This window comes from Erithacus rubecula, assembly GCF_903797595.1.
Source record: "Erithacus rubecula genome assembly, chromosome: 3".
Classification (NCBI taxonomy): domain Eukaryota; kingdom Metazoa; phylum Chordata; class Aves; order Passeriformes; family Muscicapidae; genus Erithacus; species Erithacus rubecula.
In genome coordinates this window covers 116078549-116102761 of record NC_136689.1, presented here as the reverse complement: position 1 = coordinate 116102761, position 24213 = coordinate 116078549, and the positions used below count along the sequence as shown (strand labels likewise).

General features: G+C 38.7%; 1 protein-coding gene and 1 long non-coding RNA gene across 7 annotated transcripts in view; one reads left to right on the top strand and one right to left on the bottom strand.

Annotated features, from left to right (window-relative positions):
• LOC306799014 overlaps window positions 1–24213 on the bottom strand; it is a 604175-nt gene that overhangs the window by 110859 nt on the left and 469103 nt on the right. The gene's annotated exons all lie outside the window — the stretch shown is intronic.
• NCOA2 (nuclear receptor coactivator 2) overlaps window positions 1–24213 on the top strand; it is a 187229-nt gene that overhangs the window by 49921 nt on the left and 113095 nt on the right. For 5 of the 6 annotated variants that reach the window (XM_079299493.1, XM_079299492.1, XM_079299494.1 and 2 more), the window contains one exon: window positions 18975–19219. The gene's annotated coding sequence lies outside the window, so the exon portion shown is untranslated. Of the gene's footprint in view, window positions 1–8048; window positions 8138–18974; window positions 19220–24213 lie in introns of all 6 variants that reach the window. The other variant, XM_079299491.1, reaches the window with a different exon arrangement.

Here is a 24213-nt window from a genome sequence, read left to right as displayed (position 1 = left end):
GAAGGAGTGGAATTTTCTTTGCCTGCAAATGTGTTGTTTTTCCTATTAAATCAGAAACTCATTTATTGTACGATGAGATGAATCCATTCTGGCAAATCTTAGAACTGTCTGGTATCTGTTTCTGACATTGTCACTACCTTGGAAAGGTTTTAATTTAAACCATTTCTTATGTGAGTCGGAAATGCAAAAGTGGAAAACCAATATTTGTTGCTTTTGGTACAATTTTGGGGGGCATAACAACCCCCATTCAGCACCACAGGCTTGGGGCGGAGTGGCTGGAAAGCTGCTTGTTGGAAAAGGACCTGAGGGTGCTGGGTGACATCTGCTGAACATGAACCTGGCTGTGCCCAGGTGGCCACAAAGGCAATAGTGTGGCCAGCAGGAACAGGCAGGGATTGTCCCCCTGTACTTGGCACTGGTGAAGCCACACCTCAAACCCTGTGCTCAGTTTTGGGCCCCTCAGGACAAGAAAGACTTTGAGGTGCTGGAGAGAGTCCAGAGAAGGGCAACGGAGCTGGGGAAGGGTCTGGAGCACAGATGTTACTTGGAACAGCTGAGGGAGCTGGAGTGTTCAGCCTGGAGAAGAGACTCAAGGGAGCCTCCTGCATGCTCCACAACTACCTTAGAGTGTGGTGGGATGGGACTAGGTCTTTTATCCCAGGTAACAAGGGACAGGACCAGAGGAAATGGCCTTAAGTTGTGTCAGGGGAGGTTTAGATTGGATATTAGGAAGAATTGCTTTTAGTGAAAGGGTGGTCAAGCATTTGAACAGGCTGCCTAGGGAAGTAAATGGTGGAATCATCATCCCTGGAAGTGCTCAAAACATGTGGCTGTGGTGCTTGGGGACATAGTTTAGTGGTGAATACAGCAGCGTGAGGTTAACAGTTGGACTGGATGATCTTCAAGGTCTTTTCCAACTGCAATGATTCTATGATTCTGTAATTTTATGATTTTGTTGAAGTTCTAATAGCATTTAAAATGTTGAAAACATCTTAGAACTGCTATAATAAATTATCTTCAAATTGGTCTTTTTCTACTTTGAGAGCATAGCTTCATGTTTCATTATTTCTTATCCCTGCTTAACTAATGAAAGGGATCTGTGTATGGTTCCTGTTGTTTATATGTCTGTGGACTGAGATTATTGCTTTGTCTTGCCTTGCTGCCTTATTCACATCATAAATAAGGAAACTAAAGTTGATCTTCTGATTTTTTTTTTTTAAGTTATTTGGGTCAGAGACAGATTATGATACTAATTTAATAGGGCCTTTTTAATGAATGGCAGATCTTTGCATGAGAAGTAATGATGAAAAAGACTTAGGTGGGTAAGAAACTGGAGTCAGAAAGCAGAGGTGTAGGGTGCAGAGATGCCATTCTAATACAAAGCACCTTCCTAAGTGATGTCATCAGCAAATGAAGCCAGCCAATTTCTAAATGGGAGTGTGATCATGTTCTGCAATGAGTGTTGACATAATTTAGGGACTTAACGTGTCTTTGAAAACAAAATAATTTAGGAGGACTTCAGTGATGCTGGACTTTAATTTGAGCAAAGTGATGAAGTAGTCATGTCATGCGTGCTGGTATGCAGATGGTAATTCTGTAGCTGTGCTAATTTGAGTACAGCTGTGATTAACTTTTGCTGCAAAACTTGTAGTCCACAGTTTCTGGCACTTTCTGCTTCTTGTTTGAAGTAGATTTCTTTTTCTTTGTGGTTGAAATCTTCCTGGTTTCATTCAGTTAACTTTCCATTCCAATGAAATGAAGATGGTGGTGAAAGAAGTGAACTAACTTCCCCAAAAGGCAGCTAGATGAAAATGAGCCAAGAATCAAGTTAAGGAGTCTCTTGGGAAATCGTTGTGGACTTTTTTGACTGCTGTTTCCAGCATATTGACATCTGATCAAGGTTATAAATAAAAGAAAAAAAAAAAGTATGTATGCACTAATAAGGTTTTTTTGAAAAGTGTTCACTTTGTTAGGAAAGTGAACAATATATATTTCCCACTTCACATGCAGATTTATGATAGGAAAACTGAAACAGACCTAAGCCCATTGAGAGCATCTGACTTCGTTAGAAATGGTGTCATTAATTAGCCGTGATTTTTCAGACAACCCTGTGGGAGATAATTCTAGATGTTTATAACAGAGTGTAAGATGAAGATCTGCTAAAGTCATGCTGTAGATGAGAGTGGTTTACCCTCCCCAGAGATGAAGAAGGGGAGAAAAGAAGGATACCAATGGGAGATTACAAACTGAGGAATACCTACTAAGTTTTCTTCTGGTAGTACCATCACTTTGGATGTTCTAAATATGGAGATGGCATATGGAAGATGCTGTGCACCATACTTTGAAAAAAAAGGCATTGCATCCCATTGTTTGAAGTAAAAAGGATGATTGAACACACAATCAAAAAAAATGCTGCAAGTTTCAAAGTATGATCATGTCTGGACTAGTTAGGAATGGGCAAAAAGTATCTCTCTAAAGCTAGGTGCACATAAATTTGTGTCTGTTTGTGCATTTTATGCTACACAAGCTGCTAAGTACACAAATGATAAGCCATGTGATTTGAGAAAGAATTGCTTTAAAAAAGTCTCAATGAGACACCAACACTGCACATTTAAACTGATTGGAAACTGTGAGTATTATGAAGAGAATTGAGGCACTTGGGAATGTTGTGAAACAAATCAAAGCAAGGCAGGGGGAGAAACCAGATCTAAATCAGAAGCTTGTGATAGTAGAAAGTAACAAAAGAGAAAGCAAAGCAACCCAAGGAGAAAACTGTGGCTTTGCAATTAACGACACAGAAAAATGAAAAGTGCGTTTCTCTTGTATTTTCATTTTTTGAAAAAAATTAATACTGTATTTTGAGCTCTTGAGCTGATGATGAAACACTTGCCTTTGCTGTTCTGGCTCAGCAGGATATGAAGCAGCAAAGTAGTTGTACTACTTGGGTTAGTTTGTCAACTTCTGTCCATAACTTCATGAGCTTATCTACAGAGATATCTGTACTGATAATGTAGATTTTTCTGTTTATTGAGCAGCCCCACACTCACAGCTAAACTTGTCACATGTGGAAAATTTAGATATACTGAGAAGAAATTAAACATTGTTTTGGGTAGGATGTTGCTTATTCTAGTCCTAACAGACTAACTCCAGGCTGACCAAGGTGTTGATTAACCAGGAATTAAACTAATAATTAAATAATTAAACACAGCATATGGTTTATCTGACAAGATCATATCTGTTTTTTTGGGGGGAGGAAGCAATTAGTAATGTTCATGTTTCATGCTAAGATACAATATGTTCCAGAAAGAGACCTCAGGTCTAGCTTCAGGTGATGAAGTGAAGGTTGCTGTCCAGTTTCTCCTCCCCAGCAGTAGCTGTGCAAGGGCAGTACAATGTTCCCTTATGAATTTAAAAAAATATATTCTTTGTTGTTTTGATCCAGAGCCATTGAAAAAACCCCAGAAAACCAAAATAGACCTGGGACCAAGAAGTAGGAATCAGGACTTTCTTCTGAACAACCTCCATAACTGTATTTAAAAAAAAAAAAAAAAAATTGCTGTCACTTTTTGCTCATGTTTCTTCCAGTCATTCTGCTCAGTGAAATACATACACAGAGAGAGCAATAGATCACAACAGATCTTCTGGTTTGCTAATCTATTCTCTGTAATGGGATCGGTTTGCTCACTACACACATAAGTAGTGTGAATGTGCTTCAAAGGAAACTCAAAAGAAAATGTGTAAAATGTTATAATGTGAAACCCTGAATTCCCCAGCATGATAAATGTCTTTTTGAAATAGTCCTTTTTTTTTGTTGTTGTTGTTTTTTTTGTTCACAGACATCTTAAATTGGGCCTGTGTAATTTAAATATTACGTTTGTATTCAGGCTCATGCTAGGAGTTCATGAATGAGCAGTTCAGCAACAAATATGATACCAAAAAAGGCAGAGTTGCATTAGCAGTAAGTTTTTAATGTATTTCACATTTAGCTCCAAAATGAGTACTTCATTCTTTCACACTTAATTTGCTTAAATTATAGAATTGGCTCCCCTATCCCCCATCCCAAGTCTGATTGATTAATATTTCAATAACATTTTGGCTGTAGTCTTTTATAGATATATAAAACACAGAAGCCTGTTTTTATATAAAGATACATAAATATGTAGAAAAATGCATATATATAAAATAAAATTTAGTGCATAAAAAAATTGTGGCCTATAAAGCTGACAACCCACATAAAAGGGGTAAAAAGTTAGAGAAGGTAATATTTGAAGTCAAACTGTTAGTATAATATATGCTGACAGATCTTGATATGAATATGAAATCAGATTTTCAGTTGCTTACATTGTCACCAAGTTTTCATGGTAGGTGTCAACCTAAATCTGAATTGGGCAAGGATTGCTGTCAAAAAATAGTGTTGTGACCAAGGCAGCTGTAAAGAACAGAATTCTGTGTTGGGCTCTGCCACCAGCTTCCCATGTGGTGCTTGCATGTCGTTCAGCTTTTTTTGGAGGTCGGCACCAAGTATTCATCTTGATTGCATGTGCTCAGCTTCAGTCTGATTTGCAAAAATGCTGAGTGCTCAGTCTTCTCAAGGAGAAGCTGTACTTTGAGTCAGGAGATTACGTGGTTTGAATATTTAAATGAATGTATTTCCTAAGTACTGTGGAAAATAAAGGCCTGAGTTTCCATAATAATCACCTCTGTTTAGATACTGCCTGTTGCTCATGTTGAAAGCATAATTCTGACCCTAAACACAAATAATACTGTAAATGAAGCAGGTCAGCCTACATGTGAACTTCATAGAAAGTTCCTTTATGAAAATAATACTCGACAGTGAACATTTCTGAATACTGCACCAAGTGGTGTGTGCAGCCATGCAATGGAAGTAAGACATAATATTGAATGCAGTGAATACTGTGCTGGAGTGCAGAGGGCAGCACTGTTAGAATTTGTGTGATTAGATGCATTATAATTCATCCATGTGAGGAAGCTGATTTCCTCAGGCAAGCTCAGTTAGGTTCTAACTCAAGAACTTGATTTTCTATTCCTGTGCTGCAGCCGTTTGGGATTTTTTGGGGTACACTAATGTGGAAGCAAAGTGAGCAAGATCAGAGCCCATATTGTCATGTGAAACCTAGTTTTGATGGGGTGAAGTGATTTTGTGAGTGTTTTCTTGTGCCTTTTCCTCTTTCAGTTTTATAACTTAATCTGTTTAACATTGAAAAGGTTTGTATGGATGACAAGGCAGCAGTGCCTCTTCAAGGTACAAAGGTAATTGCAGAAAGAAGGAGCCCCAGGATCACTTACTTCCACTTGGTATCTGCAGATGGTTTTAATGGTTTTAGTCTCCTGCAGATTCTCAGCTGCACTCATGCCAAATTAACTATTATCTTGTAACTGGTTATAAATACCAAGGAATAAAATTTGAAGAAAGCTAATTTATGGTTGGAACTCCAAATCTTGCCTTGTAAATATTACATGTCTCATTTTATTCCCCTTTCAGTTCATTGCCTTCAGCCTTCAGACATCTCTTTGAGGTGAGGGAACCCAAAATCCATTGCCTTAGATCATTTAGGTTGAGAAAGACCTCAAAGAGGATTGACTCCAACCATTAAGCTAAACACTGGTTAGAATGAAGGGTTCTGGGATGTGTAGGGATGTTGCAAATGTAAGTAACTGCACAACTTGCTGGTACTCAAACATGTATGTACTAGAGAGGCTTATTCTGTCTCTGTGGATAATTAGTGGTATGTGTGGTATGAGTGCTCATGCTCTTTCTGGGGGTTTGTTTTTCTTTATTTAAAAATACTGTTTGTTTTAAAGTTATGTACTTTGAAAGAAACTCTAGCAGCTCATAAAAGAAGTTCCTGTTTTGTAATGAAATGGACATTTAAAATGGCCACTGTAGAAGAGATTCATACAGCATCACAGTTTTTGGTTTAAAGCCAATGTAGCTCTTCCTTCTCTCTTTAATAAACAACCACAAACTTCACTGGCTGCTGTTATTGTGCAAAACCAGAAGTAAATTATCAGATCATCTCAAGTATATGGGGTGTATGTAGCAGAAAGGAAACTAGTCTGCAGCAGATAGTGCAGAATTTTTTTTTGTGCTTTGCCATGTGAAGAGCTGTGTTGTTCCAGAAATGCAGATGTACATATAGTAAATGAAAATGTATCAAATATCTGAATATTAAAATGAGTAAACCTGTAAGTATTAACCACTGTCACTTGGGGTTGGGTGCTTCTGGTGTTTTTCTTCTATTGGTGGGTTCAGAGGAAGAGTGAGTTGGCTTGAGGGGTTTTTTTTTTGGGAATTTATTGAGAAAAGGCTTAGCTGTCTGTGTTTTCCACTCTGAGATGTGGGGTGAGTGTATTTTCCTTGAAATAAAAAAACACAGTTTCTTCTAATTATATAATAAGTCCAAACTTAGAAAACTAAGGGAATATGAGGGAGTAAGCAGTTAAGAAACCTTGAAAGGTAATGTGCATGCCAGGAAAAGGTCCCATTCTTTCAATGGCTATTAATTGCTGTCATACATGGAGATAAGGTAACGTAATTTTAATATTTGAATTTTACTATTCCACTGTCAGATTATTCTATTCATTGTCATAGCATTTTGTTTGACAAATAATTTTGCTGAGGACTTGGGCAATGGATAATTAACTACAACTGTGGCAGAACTATGCAAATTTTTGCATGCATTATTGCTAGTGCCAGGTAAAAGTACCCCAAGTAAACAGAAGGGGACAGTTGATTGCTAAACAGATACTTCTCTCTGTACTGAAAATGTGTTTTCAAGCAATTGTTTGCTTTGTAATTTTAGGTATTGTTACAGAATTTGGTTCTAAATATATTAACAAGTACTGCTGGAAAAATACTGTTTTTAGATTTCCAGCAGTCAAACAGTATCAGTATTTCCAAAATATGCCATTAGATGTAATTGTTTTCTTTCTCAGTCTCAGCCTTTTCTCTTGGTAATGCTTATTGCTTGTGACCATGAGCATCCCACTGCATCTTTGCAGATGATTTACATAGATCCTGATGTGGTTTTGTCCATATTTTAAAACAGAAATAGATAAAGACTTTCAAGTGTCTTTTTGGTATTAATGCACGTGTTTCTTGGGAAAACTGTGTCAAACCTCCTGACCTAATGTGCTGATATGGGTGGTGTTAACTGAGCTCTGTACAGCCACATTCTCCTGTTGTGCACTTACTTCTGTTGCCTTTCCTACTTCAACTCTTCTAGCTCTGAGTGATTTTAGCACATTTCTGAGTAAGAGCTCAAACTCAAATTGCCACTTTTCTAAGTGAGAGATTCTGAGCAAGTTTGGGTTTTTTTCCCCCTCTCTTATATATTTTAAAGACTGGTTTTAGAAAATCCGTGCTGCTTCATCTCAGACTATAACCTTTTTTTGGTCCAGATCCACTGCCAACTTTAAAATTAAAATGAAAGGGAACATTTCTAGTAAGTTTAAATATTTTGTGGTTTTTTAAATGTTATATTTAAATATATGTGTAATGACTGTTTAGTTTTGCCTCCTCTTTTTTCCTATTCCAAGGAAGCTCATATGGTCAGGTATTTAAAAATAACTCCCTGAAAAAAACTCCTGGAGTCATGTTTACTCACATAAAACCCCAGCTGAGATGAGCCTGATGTTAAGCCATGGAAAGTGTTGGATTGTGCTGCTTCTGCCTCTCTAGGGCCAGGCCTGTAGTGAGTGCTGTGTTGGTGGTGTTCCATGCTCCTGCCCATCCTCTGGCTCATCACAAGCTTTCCTGAGACAGACACAATTACTTGACTTTCTTGTTTGTGACACTGTAGCTTTGAAATAGCTTGTCTTTCCAGCTGGTCAATGGCTCAGCAGCAGCTGCCTTCCCTGTACCCTAGCCTTCCCTGCCAGATCCCTGACCCCTCCTTTTCTGAAAGAAAAAAAAGGATTTTCTTAAGACTTCTAACACACATGGACTATATTACTGACACATTTGATACTTAGAATACTTTATTCAGGGCTTTAATGATGATACTAGTATACTTTCTCATCTTTAGGGCAGTGGCTACTCCAGTTGCTGCTAATTGCTGTGGAGCTGGGCTGAGTGGAAGCTCTTGCAGGGACACTTGTAGGACAATATTTGGAGGTACTTAAGCAAGATTCTCTTTTGGGTTTATGTTGTGCACTTGTATTTTCATACAGATTTCCTTTGTTTTCCATGAATCTGTTCTGACTAATCCCTTGGCCTGTATTTCATTAAAAGTGTTGACTGCAGAATGATGGTTTTGGTAATAGATGAAACAAAACTCTTCCTTTTTTCCTTTGCATGTGCATGTACAAAATAAAAAGTACAGGATGACCTTTTTTATTTGGTAATTGAGAAAGTGCTTGACTTTGTTAGGAAAGCCATAGTATTAAGAATAACAGTCACTAGTCTTTTTAAAATTACTGCCAGTATGGTGTATCAGTTCTCAGTGCCACTTATCCTCTTATTCAGTCCCCATCCCATCCCCCACTGCTCCCTCCCTATTTTTAGAGGCAGCATGAAGCTGTTCTGCTTCAAGCGAGGAACAGAGATTTGGTTAAAGTTTTAATGTTTTGCAGCAGATTTCTAAAATGTTTAATGAGACATACTTGAGCAATCATTTATTCCTAAAACAGTTGTAAATTGTTTCTGTGTTGTATTCATGAATGCTGCATTTGTTTACTCCTAAAGTTTTTACTCCTTACCCCCTAAAACCATCAGCAAATTATGGTTGAAATTTGAATTGTGGCAAACTTGTGTGTGAGGAGCACAGATTCCATTCTCCATATGAGAAATGGTGCTGTGGAAAATTCCCTGTGCTCTTGTGAAAATGAAACTTAAGTTCAGAGTCTCTGTGCTCCTGTGATTTGGAGACTGCAAACTGAAGAGAGGAGTATTAAAGAAGGCTGTTTATGTGGTGGTGATAAAAATCACACGTACTTTCCGGTGACTTAAAAACCCTGCAGATTTTATTAAACTTTGATTTAAGGAAAATCATGTGCATGTGTGCATGTCTATCTGTCTTGATAAATACATGTAGCTTGCTTGGAAAGGTGTTGTTAAGACTACTGATGTTTACATATGTGTCAGATGCAAGATTACAAACTGAGTATGGAATGAAGACACTAGACTTCAAGCATATGTGAAGCATATTGCATGTTTCACAAGAATCCCTTGGTTTAATGGTAAAATGATTATTTACAGTACTTAATAACGTGGGAAGCGTTTGTGAATTACTTTGCAGTTCTTTTTACCTTAAAGAATGCAATAGGTAAAAATGCATTGCCAAAAGAATGGGACAGTTCGAGCATATTCTGTCACTATAGACAGATACAGAAGAATCTTAGCATAGCCAAGAATATTTCATTTGAATAAAATAATTAGTTATTTCAGTTTCACAGTTTGAGATTAAGTAATGTTATGAGTGCAGTTATTCATAAACTTCTGCTATAAAATATGTAAGAATGTGATGCTGAGTTTGTTTACTGAAAATTGAAGCTTAATATTTTTCCCTGGATATAGTATAGCGTGCACCTGTTTTACAGAGCAGCACATTTTATTAAGTTTATCAAAGCCATCTAGCCATTCTTGTAGTTAAAAGCAAGTCAGTCATTCCACCCTCCTAGTTTTCTTCTATCTTGAAAGCCCCATCCTCCTTTAAAAAGATTTTGTTTTACTATCTCAGTTTGCCATCAGACCTTTCAGCTTAAGGCCTTGCCCTGTCTGTCCCCATGACAAATTCTGGATACTCTGCAATCACTGGTGAGGTGATGAAACTGTCACTTAAGCATAGGTGCATGCAATGGAGCAATGGGCTGTTAAAATTTACATATTTGTACAGTTTGCTTATCCACCATTGTAGGAGATCTCACTTTATATCTTTAAGCAAAGCTCATGTGGGGAAAAAAAAAATCTAAATCAAATTTAATTTGGCACTGCCATTAGGTTTTTTTTTTCCCCTTTCTGTCTTGAACTGTCAGTTCAGGTTTTTGCTTCCTTTTATAAAGGGTTGCACTAACACTTGCTGGAAGACACCAAAGTTTCATCTTTTGTGAAGCTGATACTGAGAGCAGGTCATAAAGAATTATGGAATCTACACATGGCTGAATGGATCTGGGCTTTTACAAAGCAGGTTTGACACCCAGCCAGTTTTGGTCTCTGCAGACCTAATAAATGAAAGAGATTTTTCCACTGCCCTGTCACAGAAAACAAAAACGCAGCTTATTGAATTGGCTGTTCACTGCCAGTTTAGGAAAAAAAATGTAATTTTCATGCCCTGTATAATAAAAGCAGTACTAATTAGTAGAAAGCACCTAACCAGTCCTACATGCTTTTCATCTAGTATTTGAAGCTTTTAAAAATAATCTTTTATACATATGATTGTGATAAGAACTTCAGAGAATTTCAAATGCTGTTAAACTTCAGCAATCACATTGCATATTTTCAGCCACCTTTTAAGCAGACAGGAATTGTTACAAGAGTCTCTTTGAGTTGCACTGTTGGTTTGCAAACTCCTTCTGACATCTATAAAGGCAAAACAGTCCTTTTCTTCTTTTTAAGTTCAAAATAAACCTCTAATTGGTTTATTGGGTCTTGGACTCAAGTTGATGGCACTTGTGTCTGTCTGGGATGCAGAAGGAAGACATGAGGGAAAGAGGGAGCCCCTTGCATCTGGTTACCAGGCCCATCTCTGTAATTGCCTGGAGATGAAAGAACCATTTGATGGTGGCCGTTAACACCTTCCAGCATAACATCCCCAATTCCCTCTTTGCACATCCTCCTAGTGCAGCTCAGAAAGTTGGCACTCTGATAGACCATGACCAGGAGGAAGATAGATGGGAATGAGGATTTGGGGTGTAAAAGAGGAAGTAGAAGAGATGTGAGGTAGGAAGCCCTGGTCTTACAGAAGGATGGTTTTACAAAACCTTTTGCAGTCTGTTGATAGAAATTGGAATCTGGCCTGCTGTCATGCAAGAGGAGAAATAGAATTAGGCATGCCAGCTGGCCACTTTTTAAAGAAAATGGATAGTTTGCATCTAGAGGTGGTTGGTTTGCATGCTCAGCTGCCCTGTGCATGTGCAGTGGTGTCAGCCACCAGTGTGATGCAAGAGCTGGGAGGCTGCAGGGCTGTGGACAGGCGTGTGCACCAGGGTTTCCACATGTCCCCTGCTGGAGTGGCTACTCAGAAAACTGGAAAATGCAGTTGTCTTGTTTGCAGTCATTAAGATAGCAGTAAAACTGGCCTGCCTGGTTAGAAACCAGTCAGGTAGCAGTCGTATTAATGGCCCTTAGCTTCTCAGAAAGGGGCTGAAGGGAGGAGGAGTGCTCATGTGACTCAAGGAGTGGATGAGGTGGGTCAACAATCTGTGAAATACAGGAGGACAAAAATGTGGCATGGGGGGTTCAGGGTGCTCTGAATAGGTGCAGTGAGCGTGACTGATTGTTGTAGCAAAGTGTGAAACTCTCTTTACCTCCTTTAATTTATGTATAGTCAGAATTTCTTTGCACCTTACCTTACATGAGAACATTAGTTGTTGAAAGGTGGGGGCTGCAGTTGCACTGAACTGTAGGTATAGCAGCTTTTCAACTTGATCCCACTTGCACTTACTGAACACTTGAAACAATTCAAATATTCTCTCTTCTTTTGAGAGATGCAGTTTAACTCCATTTGTGTTCAGCAGAAACAAAAGCAGTTTCCTTATTTCTGGGGGTAACTGCAGAAAAATCCTGGAACCTAAGAAGATGAGTCACCAAGTTTAGTCATAACACTGGAACTGGTTTGATTTTTAGAAGAATTGAGTAGCATTTTTGGGGCAGTTTTTTTAGAAATTACAAATTATATATATATATGTTATGTATTTTATATATAAGGTGTGTATGTCTATATAAATGCATGTGCATAGTATTCTTAGTAAATGGAGTAGATTTCTCTCATTGAATCATGTATTTAAATGCTGTGTGTTCTTTTGTGACTCAGGAATTTGTAGGATTAATATATAATAATTCTCTGTTTCTGTGTTGTAACTGTCACTGAAGATAAGTATTAAAACCTTTCCTCATTTGGGGAGATTGTGATAGAGAAGCTGTTCCTTTTCATGGGTATCACAGTGAGTTGATGGTGACTTGGCTTAAAGAGGGGGAAAAAACCATGCTTGGCAAGAAATAAAAAAAAACAGGTGGCACAAAATACTGAAGTTAGTGTTGATTTTTCTTTCCTCTTTGCTGAAGAACTTACAAAAACTTCTGTGAGTGCTGCACTGTGCAGTTTGAAGTGTATCCACCACACTGGCTGAGGGTGAGAGAAGTGCCACTGAAACCATGTGGGGCAGATTGATGATCTGGAGGCTTTCTTCAGTTCTTGTACAAACTTTGTTGCTAAGTGCTTCCCTAAGTTTTTGAAGCTGTTTTCCCATTACTAAATTTTCTCACTGGCTACTGCTGTCACTTTGTGAAATTTAGGCATTTATGATGCTGGTGTATGGTGTAGTTTTGTGAAATTAATTATAGAGCAGTTGTTGGGGCTATCAGCCATGCATTACAGCTTGGAAACTGCTGCTTGGAGTATTCAGAATTCTTCAACCTCTCATGAAAAGAGACAGAAGATGGCAATAGTCATCAGATTTCAGAGGGCTAATCTAGCTTAATCAAATGTACTTACCTGACAGTGAACATGTCTGATTCCTAGTCTTTGGGCTAGCAAAAGTTAATCTATTTGTGCAAAGAGGAGAAGCATCAGCAAGTGATTGAGACAGTTTAGCATGGCTGGATAAATTGAGCAGCATAGGATGAATGCAAGGAAAGGAGTGAGAAACATTTTAATAGTTAACTGCTAGTTTGGCTCAGTACTCTGGTGTGACAACACACTTTGGCATTTCTTTCCAGAATAATGTGATGGTGTTTGAGGTGATTTCCATGAGAGAAACGATTTGTGGGTTCAAATAAGATATACAAAAAAGGAGATTTTTTAAGCTTTACAAATGTAGCTCAGGAAGTTGAGTAGAAATCAGTGTATTAACTGATGAGTGTATTAACTCAAGCACTGAGGCACCAAACTCATTTCCTCACACAGTATATGTTGGAAAATATTCTTTGCTCTTTCTCTTCATGGATTTGAGGCTCAAAACCTACAGTTTTGAGCACACTGTTGGCATAGCAAGATACTGTAAAACAGGACATTTTATTCAAATAATTTCACAAATTAGGCACAAACAGTATAATAGAGTTTAATAGAGTTTAATGTTCATTACTTTGGTAAGGAACCTGTGCATAATATGCATTTTTTATGTTTAGGAACAATAATATTTCTCAGTTTTATTTTTTTATTCTCTGCTCTGTGGAGAACCTTCTTGTGTCTCTGGAAAATGTATTAATTATATCATGTAGTTTTGAATTTTTGAAAATTACCTTGCTGAAAACTAAAGCATAGTTTTATAATAGTCATAAAGCCCTGTAGCAAAAATGGGGGTTTGCTCACAAAAATAAATGTTCATGGTGTATTTCTGCTCCAAGCCACAGTAATAAGAGGAAGATAACTTTAAAAGGTTTGCTTGGTGCAGTACCAAAGCCAAATGCATGACAGGAGTCATCTTCACTTTGAGGTGTATCTTAAGAGCTGCCTCAGTGGCCAGAGAATACTGCAGGTGTATATGCATTTATTCTGAGGACTTTTTTTTAGCTTTCTATGCAATATATCCTTGTATCTGTGCTGGTACTCGGTTTTGCTTTCATAATTCTGATTTACTTTAAAAATAAGTTAAATCCCACGTAAGTGTATGACTTTCTGATATTCATAAATCTGAGACTCAGGTGTATTGTTTTGAAAACAACAGAATATAAGTAGATTTATTTTAGTAGACAGCATGTGGATTACATACTGCTGTATGCCTCTTTACTGTTGGCTCTTTAGCTATTTTGGCACTGTTGTTCATAGACTAAGGTAAACAAATTCTCTTGTTGAGTACATGAAGTGAGGTGAGCTTAAATGTTGGTCTCAGAGAAGTGCTCATGACATAACCAAGCTTTAGTCAGAACAGTGCTTGAGGTGCTGGAAATTGTTGCGGATCCCAAGAAAAAGTCTGTGGGGAACACAAGCTGATGTTCACAAAGCTATGACACCTTGATTCTTTGTATCTGGTGTTTCCCTTAATACTTGCTAAAGAATGGAAAAGTCATTTGACCTGAGGAATATTTGACTGAAACTCAATTATCTTGTACTCACAGGGGTTCTAAGGGTTAGCAGTGGAGGGCAGGTGTCGTGGGTCCTTGTTGTGCTTGACTTGATTTCTGAGTGTGCTAGTTTAAAAACCCAGTGGGAAAATTAAAGCCACTCAAGCTGTCTCCTTTCCCCCACTCCCTTCTGGTAGTGGAGAAAACACTAGGATGGATTATAAGATTGAATCACAATTTACTGAAAAATTGCAATAGCCACAGCAATGTTAATAAACGAATGTAATAAAGCGAGTGTTTTACCCACAAAAGAGCATTTACCACTGGACAAACCAAAACACTTCCTGAAGAGAGTACTTGGTGTGGTTTCCCAGCCAAAGGCAGAATGAGCCATGTGGTGGATGGGAAAAGAAAGGCAGTGTGGCAGGGATGCACCTCCCCAGCTGGAAAACAGTGGAAAAACAGATAAAAATCTGGTGGGATGAGACAGGACCTTGGAACAGCTTAGGGAGCCCGACCTCTTGGGCTGGCTGTAGGAGTGGGACTGGGAAGCTTGGTGGTTCTGGCCACATCTTGGGCTCCAGCTGCAGTTCCAGTGGCTGCTGTGGTCACTGTGGCTGTGGCTTGGGCTCCACGTGGCTCCAGTGGGCTCCATTTTCTCTTCTCTTGGAGCAGAATCCGGCGCTGTCTTTAAGCACCAAAGCACAAATGCTGCACTTGGGGGGAGTGGGCACGGGACTGCCAGGGGCAGAGGGGGACAAGCTCTGCCCAGCTGGCCCTGAAAGCTGCAAACCCTCCCAGGTTCTGCTCCCAGCCTCAGCTTCCTCCTGCTGGAACCATGTCCCCACAATGAAATTCAGCAGTGCTAGAAACTCCATCCTTTTTTCTCTAATCCAACCACCAAGGCAAGGTCTGTTTCATATGGCAGTGAGACACAGAAATAAGGGATGCAGTGCCACAGCAGTTGGAAGCTGTAGGTACTGTTGTCAGTATTGGTAACTCACTTTTTTTTTTTAAATTCTATGCCCCGAGTCAGTAAAATCAGTGGAATACAGGTAGAAGTTTATTATTACATTTTAATCTACTTTTCAGTGTGAAGACAAGCTGTGAGCAGCTGTGTGCAGTGTATTGTGGAGCAGTAACCTTAATGTTGGGAGTCTGTTAATTTGCATAAGAACCATAATGTTTTATGCTGAACTCATTGTGTCGTATTATTTGAACAGATTGAAATGAAAGAGTAAACTACACTATACATGTTGATCAATGCATGAAGTAGTTTTTGTGTTGGTGCTAGTACATAGGATTTTATAGTTATATAGGATTGTATAATTTTTTGAGATGCTTCTTGAAATTAAAAGGAATCATAATTTGGGGGATTTTTGATGATTGCAAGTTCCAGTATTGTAGGAAATTATGTTCCATATGATGATTTAGAGAACAGCTTCCCTAACAGAATTTATAACAGAATTTATTTTCTTCATGTAGAGTAGAATCCCTCACCAAAGGATGCCAGTGTTGTTGATCATAGCAAGCACACTGTTTGCATTGTAGTATGGCTTTTGTGATAATTGTACTAGCAATAAAAAGATGTTGAAGGTTTTCAGGGAATAATCTGTATTTCAAAAATGCTGGAAACTACTTTAAAAAATAGAATAAATAGAAACTATGAATTTATGGACTTGGATGAGTCTTTGCAGTTATGGAGATACACTTCAGCCAGATGTCTTAAGTTCTTGTGGGAATACACTCTTCTAAACGAGCTTAGTCTTCAGATGTTTAGTTCAGTGCACTGAGCCTCACCTTTTTCTTGACATATATAACCAAGTGTTTATATATTCACAAATCTTATATAAATACATGCAATCCTAGAGCCTTTTCAAGCATATCCATTATCAGTGTTTTATGATTTGTTTTACATTAAGGCTTTCCTACTTGAAGTAGTGTTTTAGCCCATAAATATTGATTTTGATGACAAAATAATTAGGTTAGCTTATGTTAAACAAACACGTAGCTTTTTTGGAGGTCTGCTGGATTTCAGATGACTTTTTAGGAGCACAATATAGAGGTCTGTAGGAACAAAATCCATTGCTGTTGCTTACAACTTGCTAGAGACAACTAGCAGTGGCTGATACTTCCAATCACTTGGGCAATGCTGTATGAATTCAGATACTTTCTTTTTTCTTCACTGAAAAAAGTCCTTTGCTGACAGCAAATATGTTATACTCTGCCAAATGAAATAGTGCATGAAATTTTGCTCTTGTTTTTTAAGCGAGAAGTTTTGTGTAGTTTCCATGATTGTACATTGGCGTACTGAAGTTTCATTCAACCTAATTATATTTTTCATCTGAACTGTAACTAGTGATCAGATAATTATTCTGGCTTTAAAAAAATACGTATAGCTAATATGGATGCTTGATAGCCAGTTTCATTGCTAAATTGAATTCAAAATATGATAAAATAATTTATTAGTAATTTTGGAAAATGGAAGTGAGGTTTTAATGATAATTTTGTTTTACACGTTAAAGTTGAAGCTTCTCAGTTTATTTGCATAAGAATTGACACAATTGTTTTAGGAGTGTGCAAGTGAGTCCCATACCATTTGCCATGGTTGGTAAGAATTAGGTGCATCACATGTCTCTAGACTAAATATGATCCCACAGTAATGACTATTCCTTAGGAACAATCATTTCTTATTGAAAAATAAATGTCATATTGCATTTAATCCATGTCATAATTAGCATCTGTTTGTGAGCATGGGATTGTTCTTATATTTTCCTGGTTTCCTCTTCTGGACCTTATTTGTACAGAGTATTTACAAGAGCCATTGGGAAATTGTTGCCCTGTTTGCTCTTAAGAGCTCAGTATAAAAATCTGTAAATTGGACTTTACTCTAAAACTATGTTATCTGTTCTGAGAGATTCTCCTTTTCTTTTATATCTATATTCTTTCCTTTGTATATTACTTGACAGCATGCTTCATTTGTTTTTCGTGCTGTGATAAGTAACTAAATAGCTAAATAGAGAAAAGGAAAGAAGTTTCCCAATATTTCATTTGAAGAAGGCTATTTCCACTCCAAGCAGGGGCAGGGGATCACAAGCAATAGTACTGTGTGGAGTTATCCTTCCCTTTTGTAATTTATACAGGGCTGCTCCTAATTTACTGCAAAGTAAAGTAAAATGGTTTTGCTTAAATTATTAGCTATTAGCTGAGTGTAACCTTCATCAGGAATGAAACAAACCCATTTTACGTCAGGTCTTCCTGGCCTGGAAGTATTTTTTGAGCAGCTGTAGCTTTTCAGGCAGTCATTGGTACCTCCACGATGAAAACATCTGAAGAAATGCCGACTGCACTGTGAGCTGTTTGATGATGCTGTTGGTACATTGCTTGTAGGCATGCAACAGAACTGGTGCTGCAGGCAAAGGCAGCTTGCAGGGATGGCATGGGGTTCACTCCAGCACTGTCCAGCACAGCTGCTGCTCCTCACTTTGACCACTCAGGTGATAAGATTTGCACAGTTCTTGTCTGAGTGAGCTGAGTGAGTTAAGCTGTTAAGGGCTGAAAGGAGAGTTGCAGTAAGGAAGCCTGCCTGCCTGCCTGGTCCTTCCCAGTAAAGGATGTTCCTTGGAGTTTTTTATGACTTTATGCTAGCCTTTGGGGCTAGGCAGTTGCCACCAGCTTAATTTTTATGCTGCCAAAATTGTTTAGTTGTCTGTTAGCTTGTGTAGAAGAAGTTGTTTCTCACTGTAGATTTTTTAAAAACTCACAAACAAATGAAACAAAGAACCCTAATCTTTTTTGGAAATGCTCTGTGTGTTCTCTTTGAAACAGAGACTAGGAGTTAAAGTGTGGGAAGCACTAGTGAAGGGCACTGAGGAAGAAGAGCCGATTACAAGTCACAGCTTTGCCTGTGTCAGCACTGCAAAATTCTCAGATCGAAACAAACTATAACTTTTTAAAGAAACGACAGATCTCACATGGTGTCTTGAGCATATGAGAGCTCTGTGGCCTGGAAGAGGAGAGGGAAGCTGGGTTTGTACCCCAGTGCCTGGGAGCCAGAAGCAAACCCATGGGACAGTGACATGTGTGGGACCCTAGTTTGGTCCTGGCCCCAAAATGCCCTAGACTTTGAACAGGGGAGACGAATGTGCTGGGAGAGTGAGAGTTAATACTGGGGAATGAAAGAAGAAGGAGGAGTCAAGGGGAGAGTGTGGCACTGCTAGCCAAGCCTGGAAATGACTGAGCTGGGAGAGATGAAAATCCTTGGGGAGCAGGGTAAGGAGAGACTTGGCAGGGCTGCTGAAGGTAGGAATGAAGAAGGACCAGGGCTTGAATCAACATGGGCCTGAGAATATGTCTTGAGGAAAACAGGCAGAGAAGTTTGTTCTGGGAGGTCCAGGGATCCTGAATATTAAGTAAACACTCTTTGATTTCAGTAGAAGCTCATTGAGAATGTTTTCAGTCATCACCTATGGCTAATTTCCATGCAGAGAATCATTTCACATTTATAACTGATTGGATACTACTTTCCCACTAAAGCTGCATGGTATGCCTAAAGATTTCAAACCAACTGCTGTTTTTTTGTAGGTGTCAGTGTGACAACGTCTGATTGTCTCAGTTTCTTATTTCTAGAAGTGGTGAATGCAAACATTTTTCCAGTGTGGCGGTGTCCAAGTCAAGGATTGTCAAAACTGAGCCTGTCTTTGCAGATCTCTTTTGTTTGGCCCTTTGTGAGGAAGCCCCTCAATTTAATGGTTTTACATCACGTGCTGATGTGCTGTTTTTTTCCCTGCAGGACTCCTGCTCCATTCTGTGCACAGGATGGACTTGCTCTGGGAATGAATCTGGTTGATGCATTGGAGAAGGCTGTTCTCTGGAGTACCCCTGCCTCCCTTCCAGCTGAAGTCAGGACGTGCGTGGTGGACGAGGCAGGGGATTGCAGAAGGCAGGAGCCATTCTGGTGCTCTGTGCAGCTGCATGCTGCCCTGGCGAGCAGGACTCCCTTCCTGGCTGTGCTGCACACTTCCTAGGTGATGCTAGGTAAGTTGCTCAATCCTAGCTTTTCTTGGGTCTTTGCTTACTGTATCTTGCTTTCTTGTGGATGACTCCAGATCTTTGGATCTTACTTGGAAAAGACCACTGTGACTGGGGGTGAGGCAGTGGGGGCTGAGGTTTTAAGGTGTTATGTAAAGCATAATGTAATGCTAAGTGCTGTGAAAAAATTAGGTCTGAATTATGCCAAACTGGTGACAAAGTTGTCTTCAGAACTGGAGAATCATTTTGACCTTAAAGCTGTATTGCTTTAGTTAGGAAGGTAGGAATAACAGTTATTCTAAGTCAGGAGTAACAGAGTAAGGGTAGGACTCGCCATTATGTTGATAGAGCACTCAGCTGCAGCATTGAATTCACAAAGAAATCACTTGTTTGGTCTTCCAAAAAAAAGTTTGAGTAGTGTGCAGTAAATCAGGTATAGGACCATACTCCAAATGCCAAGAGTTAAACAGATTATTGTTTTGATTAGTGGTAATTTTATAAGTTTTTGAACGGTGCAGAGGTGCTGTGGAAATGGTGTGACATAACTGCGACGTATACCATGCCACAAAAGCAAACAAAGGCAAAGCTTAGGTTTTCTGAGACTTAGCTTCTGATATTTCCTCCTATGAGTGCTTGCATCCAGATTAGTTTTAGTGCAGACATTTGTATCATGCAAGATGATTTGAGGTGCAGGAAGCATAACATTTTTTATGCTGTCAACTCAGATAATATATGATCATAAAATTTAAGTGACTTGTAAATTCACCATTCATTGCAGGCACATGACTCTTGTGCCTGGTTATTGTATCAGATACTAAGTAGACAGTGTTCGTAATGCCCACTATCAGAATGGCTTGGAGTCAGAATTTCATCTGCATTTCCTCAGGCATGGGGTTTATATTTTCCAGTATGATGTCCATAGCTAGCTACAGTACTGTTGTAATCAGTAGATAACAGAGAATTTTTTGGCCAAGGCTTGGTAAGCTAAATATTGTTTCAACTTAGCTAACCTGAATGAAAAATATCTAACATTAAATTAGGTTTTATGAATTAACCAAGAGCGTCTCCTCAGTGCCTGGAAACATAATGAGTGTGTTTGCCAGATAAGCTGTTACTCTCTATTGCAGGGAAGAGAGAGAGTAAAAAACTATTAAGGTTTTATAATGGCTGAATATTATATTAAATACACAGAGCAAGAATATATGTTCCCCTTCCAGCCTGCTCACAGGGGATCTGCTGCATACAGCTCTGTGAAAGGCTGCACTAATGCTTTAGGTGTTGAGCAATATTTCTAAGTGCTGCTTTCTAAGAAAACATGAGGTATTTTTGTTTGACTACTGCTGTGCAGTGTGCAAGTCTTTCTTTCAATCTTTGAAAATAAAAAAAAAAAAACGGCAGGGGGGGCAGGGAAACAATCTGTATTTTATGAGCAGAAGTTAAAAATGAAATTATTTTCTTTATCTAGAGTATTGAGAAGTATGTTGCAATTAGACTGATGCAATAGCACACATTACGAAAGGATTGTGCTGGAGGAAAGCATGGGACTGGAACAGCAGGGGTGTTGTGGGCCTGCAGGGCAGTGCACTGGCACAGCTACACCGGGGAGATTATCAGCTAATGTGAGACAGGAACGCCAAGGAAAATAAAAACTCTGCCATTCCTGCCTGTCCCATTAAACGGGGGTGGGGGGAGAGAGGGAGGGTTGGTTTTGACTTGGTTTTGTCAATGTGCCCACTTTATTTCAGTGTCACGTCTAATCCGGCGTGGAAAATGTTTTCTGTTATGTCAAAGAAAGAAGGAATGGAAATGGCAGCTAATTATGAGCTAATATACTTCGAATGCTGCTAATAAGAGTGGAATTTTACTCAGCTCACTCTATTTCTACAATACAAAAGCAAAATTTCTCTTGAGTAACTGAAACATCTGTTGAACAAATTGGTTCAATTTCATGAGTCTGTTGCTAATTCTGAAAAGTAGATGGTGTTTTATAAGATCAGTAGAGTCACGGGGTTAGAGCCCATATTCTTTACTTTTTTTATTATTATTAAAATAGGTCATGTTGAAATGTTTTGTTTTTATGAATACAGTAATACTGTGGTTAATGTTTCTAGTATTTCAAGCTGTACCTTTGGTTTAATGAGTTTTCTTCAGTGTTTTTAATCAATATTACTAATAGTCTTTAAAGTTGTGGGTTTCCAGCTTTGTATCAAGTTCTTGGTAATAAAGCAGTTGAGCAGGCTTCAAAAAAACTTCTCATTCAGTGCATTTCTATCTCTTTATTTCTGCATTTTTTCCTAGTCCATTTTACTTTAGAGGTTTAAATATTAATAGAGTTTTAGTTGCTCCTGTTGCTGTTTCCTCATTTGGACTAATTATTTGTAGATTTGCAGATGTGGGAAACATATTGTAGGTGACAAGGCAGTTTATGGCTTCACATGATAGATGCCTGAGAATGTCATAGAGTCAACAAGATGATGTCATATGAATAATAAGAGAGGAAAAAAGGGAGAAATTAAAATCAGTTTTTCCAAGATTTTGTTCCCATGTGTCAGAAGTGTTTAGTTTAATCTCATATAAAACCTGCATCTTAAAGTGCTTAGGTATATCTCTTAACACTATCATCACTGAAAGGAAGTCACAAATATAGGGCAGATCAAGTAAAGTGCTGTGTGCTTTACTGTTAAATATTATAAAATCAATGCAAGTTCTTCCTGTCTTCTGCCTATAACTGGCTGGAATACTTTGACATATTTGAAAGGGAAAGCTGGATTTCGAATTTAGACAGTGAATATATACTTTTTTTGTGCCATGTAGATTACATGGAAAATACAAGACTGGCATTAACCATGTGCATTTAGGATGATTGTAAGCTATGAAATTTTCAGCTTCATGGTCAGGATGTCTCTTTATAGAGTAGCTTAGTGTATGAGGGATAATGAATGGAAGTTGATAATACTTTCTAATATTACTTTAAAAATAAAGGAAATGATCTGTTTATTACAGCTGGTTTTTAATCTTGAATATTTGCTAATTACGTAGTAGTTTGTTTGTCTTCTTTAACTTAGAAGGTAATGGAGGTATAAATAGGAGGGGCAGCAGTGTGGGATGTCACAGCTTTTGAGGGATTGCTGGGCTGAGGGGGAATGGAGATGTATGGTCATGTGCATCTGAGTACTGCCAGTGCAAAAAGCTGCCCTGCTGCCCATAAGGTGTTGGAAACTCTCCATGTTTTGGTTTTGTCCTTGGTGCAGCTCACTGAAGCTGCAGATGACGTTCATGAAATTAAGCGAGGGGAAAGTTTTGTGGCTGAAATCCTGTGCCAAGTCTTTTTGAAGTTGTATGCAGCAGCTGTGCTGTAGCTAAAGAAAGGCTTTCTTTGCCTCCATCATAACATCTGCATGGTCTTTAACAGCAGAATTGTTCCACTGTGATGTGTCATTTAGCTAATCTGGGTTGCCTTCATTAAGTCCTTTTTATCTTCTCCATATTAGAAATGCTCACATTACTTTGGGAAGTAAGTTTGCAAAGATCTGGACTTGAGCATTTCTGTGTAGAAACAGTAGGCTTCAGTTTAAAAAAAATAAGTAAGAAGATGAGTGGAGACTTTGTAGCTCAGTGAATCTCTTTAATCTGGGCAGCTGTAGATGGACATCGTGAATTGGAGTTTTGTGTGTGCTCTCTCATTTGGAGGTTAGGGGCTGCATATGTGGCCAGTTTTTGTGGAGATGCCACGAATGTGACTTCATGGCAGCTGGCATTGGTCTGACAACTTCCAGAAGTGTGGCTTGCACCCTCTGTGCTGAGGTGTTGCCCCCTGTCCCTGTGCCACTGCAGCCACAGCCCTGGGCTGACCCAGTGGGCAGCTCAATGCATTTTTGGTTGAGTCACTTGTCTGGCTCTTGACCTCTTTGAACTTCCTGACTGCAGAGTTGGACAAATGTCTCTGCTGAAGATGGTCTGGAAGAGAGGGATGGCAGGACCAGCCTCTTGTAGTTGTAAATTGCTTTCAAAACCATGTCTTGGTTGAGGAGGCAACCAAGGGAAGTGCTTTTAAGAAATGCCTGCTTGATTATATACTGTGTTTACTTTTAAAGTCAAGTAGAGAGAAATCAATCAATCACTCAGGTGTTATTGAATTTGAAATTTTAACTTTAGTGTTTCTTGTAGTTGAAAATTTTAGCACAAGGACTTCTAAACGGAATTTTTATTTAGTCTACTTACAGCATGATACTAAGAGGTCTGTAACTGTTCACTCTGTTAGCTGGTGAAGCTGGTGAGTTCTTAAGGCTAAAAGATGCATTCTAATGGTCTGAAATACGAGGTTGTGGTCTTGGAGAGCGAAGCAAAGGTGGTTGAAATGCTGCCCCTTCTCTCTGTTGAGGATTTTGGCTATTTTGACTGTAAATATCTTGGATTTATAGGGTTACCTGAGTCTCAAGCAGCATGTCCTGAACTAAATCTGGAGAAATACACTGTAAATTAAATGGGGTGTTTGTGGGGTTTTTGGTAAGAATTACCACTTTTTATCATCAGGAATTACTGGATATCCATTTGCTTTCTGGTTGAACTGTAGCATCAGTCTTCCTTCTGTAATCTCAAAGGAAAATGACTGTACTGGAAAAGCAAGAGTGCTGATTTATGCAATTGTACTCATTGCAGAAGTTTGGTTTATGAGTTCCAGTTAACATAAATAAGCAAAATGAGACAAAAGGACGGGAAACATTCTCCTGCCTATTAGGGTTGTTAAATAATATTTTCAGAATTATCCTCTAGTCAAATTGTGATTTTCTTCAATTTATGCTGGTAAGGCTGTGGTTGCTCCCCACACTTACTGTCTATAAAATTAAACATATACTTGCCACAATGAAGAATGAACACTTCTCTGTGCAAAATAATAAACTTTTTGTTATTGCTGCTATTACAAATTACTTGAAACACTGCATATTGAATGGAAAAAGTTATGTCTGCCTGCATGTGTAGTTCAGCCTGTTTGCTGGGGG